General features: G+C 33.3%; 1 protein-coding gene across 1 annotated transcript in view; it reads left to right on the plus strand.

Moving 5' to 3' along the window:
- The window catches only part of LOC149411020 (neuroligin-4, Y-linked-like), a 556,662-nt gene that overhangs the window by 123,992 nt on the left and 413,012 nt on the right, over positions 1 to 19,658 (plus strand). The window contains exon 2 of the mRNA XM_089647354.1: positions 15,640 to 15,692. The gene's annotated coding sequence lies outside the window, so the exon portion shown is untranslated. The remainder of the gene's footprint in view (positions 1 to 15,639; positions 15,693 to 19,658) is intronic.

Below are 19,658 nucleotides of genomic sequence, written 5' to 3' on the forward strand. Positions count from 1 at the left end.
ATAAAATAAACTTAAAATTTAATTTAATTAGTAAAATTTAATAACAAGAATTACAATTTTTTATTGACAAAATCATCTATAATATCTTCATAGCTTATAGTATTCTTTAAGTCTGCTTCAATGCTCAGAAGAGCCAAAGAGTTAAGTTTTTCTTGCGACAGTGAAGACCTTTGGTAATTTTTCACACGCTTTAAACAGGAAAAACTCCTTTCTCCAGAACAATTTGTGGCCGGGGTGCAAAGTGCGATGCGGAGAGCTATATACAAGTTTGGATAAACATTACACAGAGATTGTTTCCTCAAAAACTTAAAAAGATTCAGTAATGATGTCGATTCAGGTTTCTCTGCCGTCTTATTAGAGGAAATGTGACTACAAAAGTGTACACATTGCTGAACTAAATCGTCTTCTAAATCATTACAGTAATATTGCACAAGAGACTGAGCTTTTTCTGAGACTCTTTGTGTTGAAAATTCACTCATTCTTGTTAAAAATGAAAATTTTTCTTTAAAGATTATATATGCACCATGTCTTCTCTCTAACTCAGCTCTCAGTTTGTCCAGAATTACCAAAAAGGTGTTGACTCTGAAAGAGTCTCTGGAGGTTGTTTCAATTTCCTCATTTGATGCTTCGTCTATGAAGTTTTTTCTCTTAGGGTTCCTCTTACTCTTAATGTCGCCCTGATATTGCTCAAGTGCGCTCATTTCAATTGCACTTTTTTCGAAAAAATCAAAGTTTTCTCGCTCTGCTATTGTAAATTCGAGAAGAGATCCATAAAGATCAGATACCGTCAGTACATCAACAGATGAATTCTGAATCTGAGCACTCACTTTATTTAATCTGTCCAAAATAGCATTCCAAAATACGATCATAAATGCCGTTTCTAGTTTTTTCAATTTAATGCGAATTCCCTTTGCTTCAATTCGTGGGATGAGTTTCTGTGTAGCGTCATTTTCAATCATTTTTAAAACCGTAAGTACTTCATCCAAGGAATCTCTTACAATTTGACAGGCATCTGCTCTTGCTGACCAACGTGTGAGGTTTACTCTCTTCAGCGTCTTTCGTTTTCCTATTTCATTAGCCAATTTTTTCCAACGATCGGTTGATTTCACAAAGAAAGTATATACCTCTTCCAGCAACACGAAGAAGTGACAGGCGTACAAGACTCAGCGGCCGAGGTTCTCGCCAAATTTAATGAATGAGCTGCACAAGGGACGAACATGGCAAGTGGTGCTTGTTCTTGAATTTTGGCTTGTAAACCATTATAAATTCCTGACATATTCGAGGCATTATCATTTGACTGACCCCGGCAGTCTTCTAGATTTATGTTCAACTTTTCTAGCTCTAAAGTAATGGCATCAAACATATCTTGAGCCTTTTGTCCTACAGAAGGTAAGAATTTAAGAAATCTCTCACATGACTCTCCATTATTTAAAACATATCTAATCACAAGTGTCAGTTGATCTACGTGTGCTGCATCCGGTGTAGAGTCTACAATTAAAGAAAAGTATTTAGCTTATTTTATCTCATCACTAATGCATTTCAGTACTTTCTCAGCCATTAAGCAAATAAACTCGTCGCAGACAGTTTTTGATAGGTATTGATATTTTTGATAATCGCATACACGGCTTACCAAAGCGAGCGAGTGCCGCCCCCTGAACTCTGCCGCCCCTAGGCCGCGGCCTACAAGGCCTATTGACAAATCCAGGACTGGTTCAGCCTCGCAATATAACCAAATAGTTTAGGATGCCATAATCCCAATGGCAACGGAAAATCAAAGTACTTAAGACAATTAAGTAAAATAAAATATATTTTCAAGAAACGCCACTTACACGAAAATACAAATATTAAGTAAAATAAAATATAAAATAAAATACTTTTTTGTTTTAAAACCACGATATTTATTAATTTAAGAACCGACCGGTTTCGCTTTACTTAAGCATCATCAGGGTACAAATTAATACTAAACAAGAAGTACATAATGTGTGTATATATATAACAAAATATAGAGGGAGACAACATGATACAAATATAAGCAACACAAAGACGGTCATAAAATACATTAACATAAGTGCACAAGTAATGGAAAAACCGCTAGATAATTATGTAGACTACTGGGTTATATCAATAAATCGGGAGAAACAAAGCATCAACTGGCATGGTGGTAAGGAAGTAAGGAGAACTGGGATTTTTTTATGGGTTTATTGGAAACAGACCTAATATTGGACTACTTGATATGTCTAATTGATTATTAAGTATCTGACTTTTGGTTTTTACAGCTTTTTTTAATTTCTAGTGCCTCTAAGTTGTTTAGTCTGTTACCATGCCCGTTTTTATGTAAGATGTTAGCACCGGTGCTATGACAGAATGTATGATCTTTATCGATCAAATGATTTGCGAATTCGGAAAACCCGTTATTATTGAGGCAACGAAGATGCTCCTTTATCCTAATATTAACATTACGTGATGTCTTACCGATATAGAAAGCCGAACAATTATTGCAATTTAATTTATAAATCCCCGAATGACTTAATTTATCGTCCTTATCTTTAGAATTAATTAGAAATTTACCTATATTGTTATTAGTATAAAAGGCCGGTTTGACTTCAGAAGGAAGGTTTTTTACACTTAAGGTAGAAAAGTGATTAATAAATAAAATTCGCCGCCATTGATAATTAATATTATTATCATTGATTTGAGGACAAGGACTAGCAAAGAGGAAGCGATTAATGGCTATTTGTTTTAGCTTTTTATTTAAGATTAAATCTATAAAATTCGATTCATATCCATTATTTACTGCTATGTTTTTAATTAGTTTTAGTTCACTATCAAAATTACTATCGGACATTGGAATTGTGACTAAACGATGGACCATTGAATGGAATGCGGAGTGCTTATGTGAAATAGGGTGATTGGAGGTGCTGTGTATGACAACGTCAGTATAGGAGGGTTTACGAAAAATGTTAAAATTAATTCTGTTATTAACGATCGATAAGGTAAGGTCTAAAAAATTTAAGGTTGAATTTATGCCTATTTCTAATGTGAATTTAATCTTATTATGAAAAGAGTTTATAAGTTTGAGGAAGGAATTCAGTTGACGCTTAGTCCCTGTCCATATACACAAAACATCATCAACGTATCTTTTCCAGTACAAGACATTTTTAATAAGATGTGAGGTACTAGATAAAATTTTATTTTCTAAGTTATCCATGAATATATCAGCAATCAGAGGACTGGTAGGGCTCCCCATAGCTAGGCCGTCACGTTGCTGATATATAACATTATTAAATTGAAAATAATTTTGATTCAGGCATATATTAAACAAGGAAGTTAAATCTTTTATAAAATCTATAGAGAGATCGGAACTATTTAATAAATCAGAGATTAAACATTTACTCTCTTCTATGGGAACATTGGGGAACAAATTTACAACATCAAAAGAAATTAGTGTAGAATTACTAGGGAGAATCATATCTTTCAATTCTTCTACTAATGAAAAAGAGTTTTTAAGGGTATGTTTAGGTGAAAAAAACATTGGTATTTTGAAACACATTAGTAATAACGGATGATATTTTAAAATTTGGGGCGTTACAGCATGAAACTACTGGCCTGACGGGGCAATTATTCTTGTGTATTTTAAGGAACCCGTATAATTTAGGAGTTTTGGGATTTTTAGTTAAAAATTTAACTTTGTGATATGATTCATAGTTTAAAACTAAAATATTCAAAGATGAATCATATCACAAAGTTAAATTTTTAACTAAAAATCCCAAAACTCCTAAATTATACGGGTTCCTTAAAATACACAAGAATAATTGCCCCGTCAGGCCAGTAGTTTCATGCTGTAACGCCCCAAATTTTAAAATATCATCCGTTATTACTAATGTGTTTCAAAATACCAATGTTTTTTTCACCTAAACATACCCTTAAAAACTCTTTTTCATTAGTAGAAGAATTGAAAGATATGATTCTCCCTAGTAATTCTACACTAATTTCTTTTGATGTTGTAAATTTGTTCCCCAATGTTCCCATAGAAGAGAGTAAATGTTTAATCTCTGATTTATTAAATAGTTCCGATCTCTCTATAGATTTTATAAAAGATTTAACTTCCTTGTTTAATATATGCCTGAATCAAAATTATTTTCAATTTAATAATGTTATATATCAGCAACGTGACGGCCTAGCTATGGGGAGCCCTACCAGTCCTCTGATTGCTGATATATTCATGGATAACTTAGAAAATAAAATTTTATCTAGTACCTCACATCTTATTAAAAATGTCTTGTACTGGAAAAGATACGTTGATGATGTTTTGTGTATATGGACAGGGACTAAGCGTCAACTGAATTCCTTCCTCAAACTTATAAACTCTTTTCATAATAAGATTAAATTCACATTAGAAATAGGCATAAATTCAACCTTAAATTTTTTAGACCTTACCTTATCGATCGTTAATAACAGAATTAATTTTAACATTTTTCGTAAACCCTCCTATACTGACGTTGTCATACACAGCACCTCCAATCACCCTATTTCACATAAGCACTCCGCATTCCATTCAATGGTCCATCGTTTAGTCACAATTCCAATGTCCGATAGTAATTTTGATAGTGAACTAAAACTAATTAAAAACATAGCAGTAAATAATGGATATGAATCGAATTTTATAGATTTAATCTTAAATAAAAAGCTAAAACAAATAGCCATTAATCGCTTCCTCTTTGCTAGTCCTTGTCCTCAAATCAATGATAATAATATTAATTATCAATGGCGGCGAATTTTATTTATTAATCACTTTTCTACCTTAAGTGTAAAAAACCTTCCTTCTGAAGTCAAACCGGCCTTTTATACTAATAACAATATAGGTAAATTTCTAATTAATTCTAAAGATAAGGACGATAAATTAAGTCATTCGGGGATTTATAAATTAAATTGCAATAATTGTTCGGCTTTCTATATCGGTAAGACATCACGTAATGTTAATATTAGGATAAAGGAGCATCTTCGTTGCCTCAATAATAACGGGTTTTCCGAATTCGCAAATCATTTGATCGATAAAGATCATACATTCTGTCATAGCACCGGTGCTAACATCTTACATAAAAACGGGCATGGTAACAGACTAAACAACTTAGAGGCACTAGAAATTAAAAAAGCTGTAAAAACCAAAAGTCAGATACTTAATAATCAATTAGACATATCAAGTAGTCCAATATTAGGTCTGTTTCCAATAAACCCATAAAAAAATCCCAGTTCTCCTTACTTCCTTACCACCATGCCAGTTGATGCTTTGTTTCTCCCGATTTATTGATATAACCCAGTAGTCTACATAATTATCTAGCGGTTTTTCCATTACTTGTGCACTTATGTTAATGTATTTTATGACCGTCTTTGTGTTGCTTATATTTGTATCATGTTGTCTCCCTCTATATTTTGTTATATATATACACACATTATGTACTTCTTGTTTAGTATTAATTTGTACCCTGATGATGCTTAAGTAAAGCGAAACCGGTCGGTTCTTAAATTAATAAATATCGTGGTTTTAAAACAAAAAAGTATTTTATTTTATTAAATATGTCAAACCACAAAGTGATTGCTTTCTACAATAATATAAAATAAAATATATTACCAAGAATCGCCACTTACACGAGAATACAAATATTAAGTAAAATAAAATATATTACCAAGATTCGCCACTTACACGAGAATACAAATATTAAGTAAAATAAAATATATTTCCAAGATACGCCACTTACACGAGAATACAAATATTTATCCATTTCAATGTTTGTAGAAATACCGATTCCCCTAACGTCATCATTACCAACACCTTAAGCCCCGAAGCGCGGATAATAATAATATTTCTTATTTTATTATTCCCTCCGCCCATTCAATGTCGTAACGAGAGCATATCCGAGCAGGAGACCCCCCTCTTAAGTAGGCCTTAAAATATTAGACGGAACTTAATCTGAATACAAACTTCGTAATGCTCTGCTTCGAAAAAGTTAAGGATTACGGGAGATTAACCGGAGAGTGGAAAATGGTTAGTCAATAGATGCAAAGTGAATTTTATTATTTACCCCAAAATAACAAATGAATTATTTTTCAATTATATTTCATATCATATATAATTACCTATCTACTTAATAACCAGATTCTTATAAGCCCGTACAACGTTGGTGTGGTAAAGCCGGCCTTGAGCCTGGTTTAAGGCCGTTCTAACCAAACAAATACCATAATAATAAGTCAAGTTTTTAACTGTTCTGGCCTTACGCACCGCGCAATATTTTCACTGCGTTTATAGTAAGAGGGGGTTGGCATTGATTTCAGAACAGTTATATTTGTGAAAAAATAAAGACATTGTTGGAAGTTCTTATTCGAAGTATTATACAGTTAAAAGTGACCGAGGCGGGTAGGGTCCCATTAGCTCAGTGGTAGAGCGGTGCCCCGGCAAGGCAAGGGCCCTGGGTTCGAGTCCTAGATGTGACCGTATCCTTTTCTGATTTTTCTGTTTCAGATTTTCGTTTAGAAATCGCTAATATTGTCTTCAATAATTAAGTTATATTTTTATTATTTATTTTTAATTCCTCATAACTTAGTTCTAAGTTTTTGGCAATAGGTTTTATTACTCTGAACAGCTCAGTTTTTTTTTATCTTATTTCCATACAGGTATTTTGGCAGAAAGAGAATAAAAATATTTGTGTTATCCTTGGAGATGCTGTGTAGGAGTTTTTTAAGGTAGGACGAATAGAAAATTCTGGAAAGGAAAAGGGTATGAGGGGTAGGCATTAATCTGGGGGTCAGTTTGTCCAGGAGTGACGAATATTTGAAATCATCCCTCCCACTGCGGTGCAAGGCGATAGGTCGAGAGAGTCCCTCTGGAGAGGTAAAAGATCTCCCTCAACAAGTCTCTCCAAATCCAACCCGCCGCACAGCAGTTGGGCAGACGCATCTGCCGCCAAAACCTAGATACCCCTGCTAAGTCACCAAACATAGCAAGCACTTGGGGTGATCTATTATAGTGGTGTTGGTTTTCCAATGAATGGTTATCCAAACCCGCCTCTAAAATAAAGCGATAAGTGAGATCTAAGGTAACTCAGTAAATGAGAATGGGCGAAAGGAAGAATCCTTTCAATTTTCAATTCAATCGTAGTCGATAAACATTTGTAAAATGTTTAAAAATAAAACTTTATTTACTACTATAGCTAAGGTCAAATGTTTGTCAGTGAGTGAGTCTTGAAAATAAGCATCGTAACATGTAGATATTATTAGAATGTCTGATTAAGATCACTTTCAAGACAGTTTAACTTCAAACAGACAGACATTTGAGAGCGTGTAATAACTTATAGAATATCATATATTTATTATTATGTTCGCCTGTCAACGCGACGTGACTCACGGTTTAATATGTCTAAGTTTATTAAAGTTTCTAGGTGACATACGATGTATTTCGATCAAATTTAGCACCTCTAGATTTGAACAAATGTTTTAGCTCGCCGGGTACAAAATTACATCTACTTACATTTATGATATAAGAAAACACGCCAACAATAGTCTTTCTAACATGTTTTATTCCGAAATAAAATTTAATAATACCTATAAGCAACGCAGAAAATGATTTAGGTACTCAAAAGAGGAGAATTTGAAAACCAAAAATCAAATTGAAACTTGTAATGTGTTCGACAAAATTATTTTCATTCCTCAGAGACAATTTTGTGAAGCAAAGTTCCATTGTAGATGTAAAAGTTTGTTTCAAATATATAAAAAGGTACTTTAATATCCTTTCAATTGATTGATTTATAAAATACCGTTGTTGGAATGTAAAAAAACAAAGAAAAGACATTTAAATGTTTTTTACAAATTTCGTCTTATGATTTATTCCAAAAATTTATATTCTTTTGGTTTCTTCCGTCGTGTAAAAGTTTGACTCAATGTCGCCATCTTGGTTTGAATTATATTGTTTCTTTAACATCATCTGTCAGTTTTAATGTTCTAATTGTGAAGCACTGCTTTATCGACAAGGCGGAACGTAGAAAAAATCAAAATTTAAGGGAATTTACTTACATATCTTTACTGAGAAATACAAACATTCTCGGGTTATGAATAACCTTATTAATAAATAAGTAATATAATAATAATTTTAAAATATCCTTCTACCACCACTGTACGCGGAAAATGTTGATGGTTTCTGGTCTCGACTTAGCCAGCCTAGAAATTGAACTTACGACGCCTGGGTGGGACCCAAATTCGACGCCAGCTCAGTCATTTATAGGTCAGCAGTTACAGTAACAGATTAGAAATTCACATTAAAAACTCCAATATTTCATATCTTTAAATTATCGGACTAATGGATCTTTAAAATTCAACTGCCAAGGTATTGTGGCTTTGTTCATAAATTCATTTTAACACATTCACATAAAAAGGTTATTTTATTATGGAAAAAATCCACTTGTGCTATTTAGAGTTTCTTATCGGCGGGAGCATAACATAAACCATGACAATATAAGCGAAGGAGACGGAATATGAAATTTTTTATTAGAATAAAACTATGTGTTCAAAGGTGTCGCGAATAGAAGTCACAAAGGTTTCGTCTACTCATATTACTGTTAATATACCCACAGCGGCTCTCCGCCATTGTTTCTACGTACACACAGAAATATATTTGCGCTGCTTCGATAGTCCGTGCAGCTATATACGCCACTGGCGACTAGCCTCTAGCCACTGGCCACTGGGCACTTCATAAAAAAGGGTTTAACCCTTAAGCGACATCGTGGGTCCATGGGACCCACATAGATATTCCCCCTCTGCCTCTCTAATTATATTCACAACAGAGCCCCGCGCTTCTCAGCACCTTTCTACATTCGGATTAAGATTGCGCAGGAGGAAAGACAACTCCCTCACTTAAGTAGAAAGTCAATTTACAAGAGTTATGTGGGTCCCCTGAACCCATAAAACACTTTTTTAATTGCCAACATGGAGAGTCAAAACCTCGGACCAAGTGTTTTAAATATCGTATTTACCTGAAAGATATACATCATCGAGCTTTGGCTATATTTGGAGGAACTATGGAAGGAGGAATTGAAGATTCAATCCCTGAACGTTCGAGATGTGTTGCATTTAGTGCAAAAATACATATAACTTTACATATCGTCACTATTTTTATGTTCAAAGTTATCTTTTTTTTCTGTCAGTACGTATATAATTTTTACAAGTTGGTCATTTATTATTTGGAAACATTATTTTCCGTAACGAAGGTTTGATATTTTTTGAAGGTTTTAATTTTTTATTTATGGATATAATTTTGGGGAATGAATTTTGCTATCTAAAGTTTAACGACGATAACGCTAACTTTTTTATTTAATTTAGCATTAAATCTATGATTTTTCAGGTCGGGTTTGTGATTGATAATTTAAAATATATTTTTAAAATATATATATAACGTTTATATAATCAATAATTTTTTATTTAAATAATTTTTAAAAATTGGTTCAGGGACCAACAACGTGACTTACGTAAGTTTTTTCACCTCGTCACTTAAGGGTTAATTTAAAAAAATTACACAATCTGCTTAAGGAATAATTAAAGTAGTTTAATAAAAAAAAACAAATTCTATTAAAAGTTATGGCTTCAACATTTGCAAAATTGGCACAGAGCACAGTTTTTTCAAATCACATGGCTACTTGTTGAATATAAATGGAATTTTTTTGTTCAAGGGTTCAACGACCATGTTTATTTAAATATGCATTGGTACAATCTTCACTTTATTTCGTGTGAATTGCATATTGTGTACGTGCGAATTTCCCGAAATTTTTTGTGAAACAATGTTTATTTTATAAAAAAAAACCACTCGAGTAGGCGTAGCATCGAAATGGCGTTTCGACTTCTATTAATTTATGTTTTAATTACAACACATAACATACTATCCGAAGATAATACAATAAAAATTATATAATATAGGATACCAAAAAAATACAGCTATAAAAAAAACAGAACACAAAAAAACAATGAAGACAGCGTCTGGTCAAGACAGAAACAAGGTTTTAATAGAATTCACGACTTCTGCACACCAAAACAAAATAAATAAACTATTTTAAGGGTCACTTTCAATGTCAATATCAATAATCCTTCTTTAGATACATTGCAAACATGCCAATAAGAAACTCTTGAAGAATAAAAATAATTGAAAAAATAATCTTAACTGAAGCGTTAAAACGGACACCATCTTAAAATGGAAACGGCACGTACAAACATTTTTTCAGACCAACAAAATGTAAAACGACCGTGTTACCTTGAGGTGATTTTGCACAAAAACGGCGTTTTAAAAATCATCCACATATTATTATGAATTACAACATTGACATAAAAATATATTTAAAAAATACTACAGAAATGAAGCTCAAATAACTTGTAATGCAGTTACTAAGCGCCATACAATTCCACATACACAAAACCATAACTGGAATAATCTCAAAATAAAATACAAAACAAATCTTCAGATTTAAGAAAAAAATCAAACTAATTACCAATTAGTTTGATTTTTGGTAATTAGTTTTAAAATGGAGAGGAGTGGCCGCGTGTTTTGCAGCACAATTTGAACTCTAAGCAGAATTCTTGCCTGAACAGACTATAATTACAAAAGCGTATTATCTATGGTGGATATTTTCAGCTGCGAACTAACCAAATACACGAGGTCCATAAAATAATATTTCTCTGATGGTTTGTGAATAATGTAATGTTATGTCTTTAAAGTTTATATTTCTATTACGTTTTAATTTATATATACAACCTCTCTCCATGCCTATAAATTTATTGATAAATGTTTTGTTTTGTAAATTTTTCGTTTTATAAAATCTTTTGTTTTGTATAAATTTTTGAATTCATATTCATTTCTTACAAATTTAATTTGCTTATTACTTACTTATTCTTTATTATGCTGTCTCAGTAGAGGTGAAGTCAAATGGAGTAAATTCACAATTGGTTTTATTTTGACCATATAATACTTATGTACAAACTGAAATAAATTTAAACTGTCGATTTCCTGAAAATTAATAAATAAATAAACAATAATTTCATTTCTCGGTATTGATTGATTTTATATCCTTTATTTCCGGATAGCAGAGTGAAAACGGATTATAGTTCACTAAATAGGTAGTAAAAACAATTTCAACAACTAATTAGTTTGGATTCTGAAGAAATGGCCAATAAATTACGGCGTGCTGTCGGCAAGCAATGCAGCTTGGGTATTACGGAACTACAACAATATTCTCCCAAGTATAGCGGTTCGTATGCTTAAATAACAGTGGTATTTGTATAAATAGCGTAACCAAGCACTCTAAAAAGGACATAATTTTGTAAAATAATTAAAGGCAGTTCTATTTTACCCCAGAAACAGACTATCGGGTTAAGTAGGCTAGATCCCTAGTCGTAAACTTACCCGTTTTTGTATGGCGATCAAATTAGCATAATCACTTTGTAATTCTGGGGTTAATAATCAATGAAATGGCCCAGTTAAATTCTGGTCGACGTTATGCATATTACCAAACTACACTGAGAATACTTGCCTACTATAAAACGATCGTTTTGTTTTTATTTGATTACACAAGTTAATACAAAGTAGTCAATGAAACAGCACAATATCTACTGTATTTTCACTACTTAAGAAATTTTTTTACTATTCCGGTTTTTAATGTAGATAAATATGATTAAGCATATACTTAATTTGTATTTCCTTGTTTATTTTTTAAATACCTATGTTCTTACATAAAGTTAACTTAATAATTAGCAATTATACAAAAAATGGTTAATATTCAATAACTGTATTATAAACCTGCTCATTTGGCAAATGTTGTGAATCCAGTATATCCAGAAACTCTCAGAATTAGATAACATTCGATTCCTTGCTTGAAATTGCTTTAGCTTTGTTTAGTGACCACATCTGAATAACACACATCGCTTAACAACCTTAACCAAACTACTAGTTGACCAGTATGAATAGTAAACGGCGAGTCCAAAACGGGATGTTTCGAAGTCATAAAATTCATAAGTAGGTACTTAAATACATTCTCACTTAATTAGAAACCATAAATATTTTACGAAACGTTTTTTTAAATTTCAAATAAGGAATTTAAAATTTTCAAAATTGAACGATTTTTTTCTCAAACTTTTTTCAAGCCGGTAGGTACCATCGTATTGATCATTTCGATTTGACAACTAGTAGCATCTACGATTGTACAAGTGCTGGAGGGATGAAACATGTAGTATCCACCATTTTTAACCGGAACCAGAACGTAACAAACAATTATACGGACAGATGGAATCCAAAAGATCGAGTTAAAATGGGACTTCATTACGCTCACTCAACTAACGACTCACTTATTAGACACAACTACGCTTGTACGTCCATAATTGTTTTAATTTTAACACAACTGATAAACCGAACTCTAATGGAAAATTTAAACACGTTTATTAGTAAGGCTCATAGTCTCTAACAAATAAAGTCCTTAACATGACCCTTCAGTAATACCACCAGGTTGAGGAATAAATACGAATTCGTATTGACTCATGCATTGCTAATCAGTTGGCAAAGGATTCCAGAAGTGTTAGTCTTTTTCTGAATAAATGCAATGAACGTGCGACTGGAGTTTTATGTGAGAGAGATGGCGTGAATGCGAGAGAGCTGTAGATATATAATGAGTTTTTGTAGTGTTACTACAATTAGACTATTATTGCGCCATTCTAATATCACTGTCAAATAAAATGGCTATCAACTCGGCATATTGAACGGACCCACGGTCAAATTGGAAGGCCTAGAAAATTGATCTTTTCTTGGGATTTTTAAACATTATTTCTGATGAACATATTACTAAAATCTCAGATATTTCTATGAAAAAACCTAGCGAACCTGCCAATACATCGGCTTTTACATTCAATTTTGATAAACGTTCACTAATATCTCAAATAAAATAAAAGATACTAATTCATTGTGTAGAAAAATAAAATTTGGTGCTTGTGGCTAATTTTATAGTTCAGAAAAGGATTTTAATGTTAGATTACTGTTTTTATTAATCTAAAAAAAAACTTACATCAGTGGGTATCAGTCTGAAAAAACAATGATTGTAGTTACGAATTCTTCTGAATTAATTAAAAAATTGAGGCTCAAGCAAGCCCCCGTTATTAGAGCCTGGCATCGCTTTAATGTAAGGGGGAATTATACCATGGAATAAGGCATTAAAATAAATGCTACTAAATGACCGTTTTATAAGTATAATCGACATTGTTCCAGTTTTTCAGTGACGTAGGTAGATACTTTTTTACAGAAAAGAGTCTACATAAAACGTGCTGCTGAAATAACGAATAATTCTGCTGCCAAATCTTAGAAGAAGAAAACAGACAAAAAATGGAGTAGCAATTACATTAACGATCAGATTGATCGAAGCCATTAATTATTTCCCAAGCCCTTATTTTTCTCTGTTTATCATCAGACTTGATTAATTATGATTTTTTACTGACAGAAGTGCGATTAATTGTGTTAGGTAACAAAAAAAAACATTTTTCACTGATAATAAATTATGTCGAAAAGCGTCGTCTCATCAATGGGGTATTTCCACAAATTAGTACGTTAAAATGAATCATTTGAATATCGCGACCCAGTCGAGTAACAACTGCTCCCAACCGTCTGAAAACAGTGAGACAATGACATTCCCAATTTGGGTGTGTCGTGAGGCAGGTACTGTGGAGAGGTAAGAGATGGGGAGAGGAAGGTGGGGATAAACCTGGCTTTTCAGATGTGCTATTGAAACACGGCAAAACCCATTTCAAGCAATGTTTCAATTCTGAATGGTGGTCTTACACCAGGGCGATACTGAGAGATAGATATCTTCCACAATTAATAAATATTATTTTAAATTAATAAATGGTGAAATAACAGAAATTAATCGAAAAAAAATTATTTGCACACGCCGGGATTTGAACCCGCTACCTCTGGATTGCTAGTCGAACGCACCCCTCGACCACGAAATGAATATCGAGTTTAATGTAATTATTGATGACTTAAATACTAAATTATGAAAATTACGCTGTTTTTGCTTTCACAATTTCTGTAACAATATTTTGCATTTGTTAAGTGATAAATGAAAGATTTTCACTGACTCGATACAATTATTTCCCTCCACAAGTATTCTGGGCAATGAGGAATACATATGGTAGTTAGTACCAGAGTTTTTGTACTGAAATGAATCCTTACTTCAAGTTTTACGTAGTGAAATTCAAAAGCTTATCAATGCCAGCAATTCCGGATTATCAAATGCATCATTCAAAAATTGTAAATAGAAATACAAAGTACAATAATTAATAATAATAAAATAATTGTTATTTAATTAAAAAACAGTAAATTATAGCATATATATACAGTATTTAAGTGTTTTTAATTCAGCAATCAAGGCCATTAACACACTGTGGTTATGAGAGATTGAGATGATTTAAGTCAATAAATGTCTCGCATTTAAATAAGAATGGATGTACAAGACACAATCTAGATTGCATTAAGTTTGGAAAGAATCTTGCAATCATACATAAATATAGCGGGTATTAAAATTTTATTTTTATTTTATTTATTTATTCCTTGCTAGAGCAATCCCGATGAGTTACAAAACTAACTGTAGGACGAGAGGAAGTTAAAATACATAGATGGGAGTTAATAGGTATAATTTTACATTGGTATTTTCATATCAAATTATAAGTTTCACACACAAAACAGTACACAAATAGAAAAGGGAGGTTAAAAAGAACAAACAAAAGAAACAAAACATGAAACAGACAGGGATGTACGCATAAGCACAGAGCAAAGTTAGAAATTTAGAAAAAGGTACTTACCCACTAATTAATGCTTTAGTAAAAATAGATTATACTTGATTACAAATACAGGGTATATAAAAGAAGAAAGAAAGAAACAAAATAAAGTACAACACGACAAGAATTACGTATTTTTGATTTTATATGTTTTAAAAAAATATTATTTTAAAGCCTTACTTTAAATTTTTGGATTATGCTGGCTGTTTTTAAACATATCTGGAAGAGAGTTATAGAGTGTGTAGGCAATATAGTTAAGACATATTTTGTAGTGGGTCTTAGAGAAATGCGGATTTTATTGTTATTCCGAGTATTGTGGTTGTGGATGTCTTGATTGTAAAGTAGCTTGATGTTAGTGTGGGTTGATTTTTGGGTATGTTGGGATCGGATATTGGATAGTTAGATATAACCAAAGGGGGTATGATGGGATTGGCTCAGTGGTAGAGCAAAGCTCAGGCAAGGCTGAGGTACTGGGTTCAATTCCTTGATGCGACCGAATATTTAAAATTTTCGTTTGGGAGTCGCTAATTTGTCTTCAATGGGTTAATATTAAAATTTGATGTCTTTCTTATAAAGTTATTATTAAAACAAATACATTTTTTTGTAAGTTTCTTGAAAATATTGAGGAGCAGAGAATAAATTATTTATCTTTGATTATTTCTTAGATCCTTATACTTATTATTCACTGGTACTTAAAATTCTCTAAGCATTGTACTATGTTCTTAATATGTACTATACCAATGAAAATCTTAAGAATAGATATTATTCTAATTTCGTTTTTCTCTGTTTCAGAAACGTTACAACTGTTGGGATTTCTCCCATCGGCATATCGACGATTGAATAAGGTATTGAAATAAACTTTTTTAATTTTTGTATGACCATGATGAAATTTCTACAAATTAACAACAACCATATTTGAATGATTTGTGTAGTAGCGCCGTTGTTGTGCAAAATCACCCCAAGGGCGCTCTATAAATATATAATACATTTTTACTAATGGTCATACGTTATTATTTATATTTTATACATGCAGATAATATACAGTACCAAATTTATCTGAGATTAACACTGTTTTTTGTTTATTTGAGAAAATTAGATACTGTTCGCAAGCACAGGACATAATTAGACTTTCCGGTATTTATTTTAGTAATATGTTTGTTAATTAGCGTGTTTAAGAAAAGGACAAGCTTTTTTGGCTGGGCGGTAATAGTACAAGGCTTTAATCAGAAATCATATCCCTAAATGTGATTTGTCCCTCGGTATAAGACAGATTTCAAATAATGTAAATCTAATAAGAAAGGTGTGATTAGGATATATTATAGGCAATACAAGAATTCTACTGTCAGGCAGGTATATTAATAACGGGGTATGAGAGCTTAAAGAGGTAAGTTTTTGGACTTGTTATGCATCTGAGTCTGACAATGTCCCCAGTAACGTGTAAAGTCAGGGTTGGCAGTGATCTGTCCGAACCATTTGAAGTGCTCTACGGGGTGAGACAAGGAGATGGATTGGCCTGCCTCTTATTTAATATAGCCTTAGAAAAAGTTATTCGTGACTCAGGCATTGAGAAAAGAGGAACGATATTTGACAACTCTGTGCAACTATTGGCTTACGCTGATAATATCGACATAATTGCGAAAAATCTCGATGATTTACAAGACGCCTTCATAAATCTTGAAAGTTCTGCTAAAAATATGGGTCTTGTAGTAAACCAGCAGAAGACCAAATACATGGCCGTAGGATGTACCCAACAAACCCCATCTCTCGTATGTGGAAGCCAAAATTTTGAAACGGTACCAAGATTCACATACCTGGGCTCCCTGATAACAAACAATAATAACACTACAGAGGAGATCCAGAAGCGCACCGTGAATACAAACCGCTGCTATTTCCGCCTACAAAAACAAATAAAATCCAGACTGCTTTCCAGAACCACCAAGGTATTAGTGTACAAAACACTTATTAGACCAGTGCTTACGTACGCAGCCGATACGTGGGTTCTAACTAAGAAGAATGAGCGAGGACTAGATGTTTTTGAAGGGAAAATTTTGAGGCGCATCTTCGGACCGGTTCTAGAAAATGGATTTTGGCGCAGACGTTATAACAATGAGCTCTATACTGTGTTTAAGGAGCTAAACGGCACAAAGTTCATAAAATTGGGAAGAGTTCAGTGGCTAGGTCATGTGGAGAGAATGACCGAGCATCAAGAACCAAAGTCCCTGCTGAACTCAAGACCGATAGGGAGAAGGAGCCTGGGAAGGCCAAGGTTAAGATGGAGCGACAACGTCCTCAAAGATTTGTCTGCCTTGGAGCTTTGAAACTGGAGAGAGCTGGCGCGGGACCGATATGAGTGGAGGAAGACTCTTGAGGAGGCCAAGACCCACCAGGGGTTGTAGAGCCAAAAATAATGATGATGATGCATCTGAATACCTAAACATTAAAAAAATAGGGTCAGTATTATTAGACATCACAGATCGACCGCAAAAATTACAAAATTGCGTTATATTAGTCGATTATTTATGCATAAATTCTGGTTTATTTATTTGTCCCGTACGCATTCCTAAACCATTTATGTGATGAAACTTTCAAAAGTTGTTCTTATTAGTCCCAAAAGTGTTTCGAGAGTGGTTTGAATAGTAAAAGAAGTTATGGACCCTAGAGAAAGACGTAACGTATTATGTCTTTACTGGAATGAGATGTGCAGCCGATTTAACACTAACAATGTGGATGATACTACATTAATTGAATGGCAGAAAAACTCGAGGAAGACATAAATAAAATAATTATTTGTGTTAAAATGAAACGTAAGTTATGAACAAAGAAAGATATATAAGCATAATATACGACTTGGAAGTGAAAGGTTGAAAAAATCAAAGACTCCTGACAAAGATAATTACTTACAATAATATTTTTTCCGCCTTAAAAATGCACAATTTTGTCAGGTACCATTTATAATTTTCCGAGAAACGCCGGACACATTTCAGCTAGTTCTTTAGTGATAGTGGCTTAATAATAATAATAAAGATTCAAGGTCATTTTCAATTACGCTATACAGATAATGCAATCATTATTATTATTATTAAAATATACTTTCTACTAATTGCCATTGAAACGAGATTATAAAGGTGAAGGGCATGATTACCTCAGGAAAGGTTGTAACATAAGTGTAGTAAATAAAAGAGAGGAGAAAATGAATTCCAAAATACAACATTTATTTCTACATCTTTTAAATAACATGAGATCTCTTTTAATTAATGACAAATATCTCAGGCGTGTGCATCAGCCGAAGGTTGAATGCACGATTGGAAATTTAAAAATTGCATTGAGAGCGACAAATGGATCGTGACATTTAATATTTAACTACAGTGGGTTGCCATATTAATAGGGACACCTATGGAAAATGTGTTTTTTACACTTTGTGTTCCTAAAACACAGATGTGTATGATTTTAGGTCAGGTTATTATTATTTATTTACAAGGACATTGAATTTAGAAAAATTAAACACCGCATTTGTCCTCAATCTACGATTATTTTAGTTTTTTTATTATTTTTAAACATAATCGAACAAAAAGTCAATATTTCGTAATTTCGCCTTTAGCCGCAATAACAGCTTGTACACGCCGTGGTATACTCTCAATACACAATTTTGCAGTAACCTTTAGGTCAGGAGAATGATGCCACACCCGGATGAGGGTTTCGATGAGCTGCTGCTTCGTTGTGATCACCTCCTTGGCAATCTCCCTCTTTGTGAGTTCCTACAGGTTTTTAATAGGGTTCATGTTAGGGGAAGTCCTCGGCCAAGGTAAAACCTGCACATTTTTTTCAGCCAGGAATTCAGTGACAGTCCTGGTTTTATGACAGGGTGCGGAGTTGTGCATACAGACGTATTCTTGGCCATCAGGGAACCATTCTCCGACTTGAGGCAGTAATCGATTTTCCAGTATTTGTCTGTACTGATCCTGCCTCATAGTCCCTTGCACGATGTGGAGGCGCCACATCCCTTTGGAAGAGATGACTGACCACACCATAATACTGGTAGGGTGTTTGATCGTCTCTACAAGGCAGTCCGGATGAAATTTCTCTCCTGGGCGTCGTCGGACGAAGGATGATTAATCCAACAAAATTTTGAATATGGACTCGTCAGAGAAGCACACCTTAAAAAAGGGCCATAATTAAACTAATGGAATTTTTTGAAAGTTTGAAAACCACAAAAATGTTAATTACCATATTACAGTTCTCTTTAGTCATGTTTTGGTGCGTTTGGCCTATTCCAGTAGTTTTTTCCTAATATCTACTGTGAGGCTAGGTTTTTTACCTGGCCGATGACCAATGAGGTTCTCCTCAGCCAATATCCTCTGGATTCTCCTTTGGGAGACTTCGATAACTTCTTCGTTGATTATCAAGGTCAGACGAACCACACTATTTTTGCAGTTTTGGAGACAGACGTCTTTGATTTTGCGGCCAGTAAGAGGTGTAGTGATTCGTTTTCTGCCACATTTTCCAATATGATCCAATTCAAGGGGCAGGTTTTGATTGATTTTCTAATTTATCCTGTTAACCACAGACTTTAAAACACCTGTAATGGCTGCTTTATCCCTTTGGGAATGTTGAGTGTTAAACAATAGTGTCTTCACTTCCGGAAATTTTCTTGGGGACGTGTCTGAAGACCTAGCCATACTGAAAAAACAGAACATTGGACTCAATATGGCAAAACTCTTCACTGAAATAAAATATGAAAAAAAAAATTACAGAAATTAATAGACAATTAATAATTACTTACATTTTTGTATAGCTAAACTGTTAAAACTCGT

The sequence above is a fragment of the Hesperophylax consimilis genome, chromosome 26 (assembly GCF_061612785.1).
Source record: "Hesperophylax consimilis isolate HC1 chromosome 26, BYU_Hcon_1.0, whole genome shotgun sequence".
NCBI lineage: Eukaryota > Metazoa > Arthropoda > Insecta > Trichoptera > Limnephilidae > Hesperophylax > Hesperophylax consimilis.